Source organism: Eschscholzia californica, unplaced genomic scaffold, assembly GCF_041429995.1.
Source record: "Eschscholzia californica isolate CP2 unplaced genomic scaffold, dmEscCali1.0.p SCAF_3, whole genome shotgun sequence".
NCBI classification, from domain to species: Eukaryota; Viridiplantae; Streptophyta; class Magnoliopsida; order Ranunculales; family Papaveraceae; genus Eschscholzia; species Eschscholzia californica.
In genome coordinates this window covers 41,437,014-41,438,431 of record NW_028238420.1, presented here as the reverse complement: position 1 = coordinate 41,438,431, position 1,418 = coordinate 41,437,014, and the positions used below count along the sequence as shown (strand labels likewise).

At 31.9% G+C, this 1,418-nt stretch overlaps 1 long non-coding RNA gene across 1 annotated transcript; it reads left to right on the top strand.

Annotated features, from left to right (window-relative positions):
* Positions 1–216: 216 nt before the first annotated feature.
* On the top strand, positions 217–1,033 carry LOC147550407 (uncharacterized). The gene is made up of 2 exons (XR_015236722.1): positions 217–483; positions 800–1,033. It is a non-coding gene; the product is annotated as an uncharacterized LOC147550407 (long non-coding RNA).
* Positions 1,034–1,418: the final 385 nt, after the last annotated feature.

Below are 1,418 nucleotides of genomic sequence, written 5' to 3'. Positions count from 1 at the left end.
TTTTTCTTAAATTGGTATTTCATTTCTAAGAAGGAAACGATTGTTGTTTTTTTAATAGGTAACTTTATTTCTACAAAGGGCTATATTTTAAATTTTGAGAAGGGCTTCTAGACAATATCTTTTTTTAAAAAAAGGATGTTTGTCCCAGTCATAGTTTTCCCTTCTATTTTGTTACATAGATAATATATATATATATATACACACTAGCAAATCTACGGGTGAATCTTGAAGATTTCTACATTATTTTCATCATAATCTTGTAAATCTTGTGTATTCATCAATCTTCCATGTTTAGCCGTTGAAGTTGGGAGTTGCATGATTCTAGTAAAAAGAATATCATTGTATGCCTAGGTACTTATCTCTCCTATAAATACACTAACCAGTTACCCACTTTTATAAGGTACAAACAAATGGCCAAGTTCGTACAAGTTTGGGTTATGTTTGCCCTTCTTCTCATCGCCTCTACGGTCTCGGTCTCAGCTGGTATTACTTTTATCCTTTTCGTTTCTCGCATCGCATAAAATTATTATTTACTTTAGTCCACAGTAGAATTGGTAGTGTCATTAGAAAATATTAGTATTTTTCTATGTCCACATCAACTTCTCGATGTCATGATAGTATTTTTTTTTTTCTGCTGTAATTATCGATTTCATTTTATAAAAAGAAATAGATGTTATAAAACTGATAATTACTTTTTTCAAAATCTTTTGACAAAATAATATTACTATTTTTTACTGTTACGACAATGATGCTCATGACTGGCATATAATTAATTTTGGGGTTTTGTGATGGTAATCAGGTGGGCAGAAAGTACTGGAAAATATGGCGATCCATCCAAATGGGACGATTTGCATTCCTACATGCGTTCCATCTTGCAGTAAATTATGCCTCGACAAAGGGTACAAAGAAGGGGGATATTGCTACGTCCCTGGAGATTGTTGTGCTTGTCAGGAGAAGACAGTTTAAGCTCTAATTCCATATTTATCTTTTAGCTTACCGTTGATATATGGATTAACTGAAATAAATAAATAAATATCGTATTCAATCATCAATATGTATCAAATAAACATTTTAAACAATTTTGTCCTTAAGAAAACTCATATACATATATACGTGTGTGTCTGTGTATCTGAATCAAGGCCTGCTCTTATGGTAGCAATCAAATAGACGTTTTTTGCCATTTTTTGTAAATCTGTTGAGAAGTATTTTGAAACGATTAATGGGTCTATGCCTGACTAAAAGCTTGGAGGAATTCCGGGCAAAGTTACGCGGTTGAGCCAAATTTCGTGAGAAAAGGTACAAACACTAATACAATAACAGATTGTATCAATGTAACACCATTTTGTTCCATCAAAAACGTTTTTTACGATTAAGCACTATTTTTTGTACTAAAAAGACTAGCTTTTACCAATAATCCA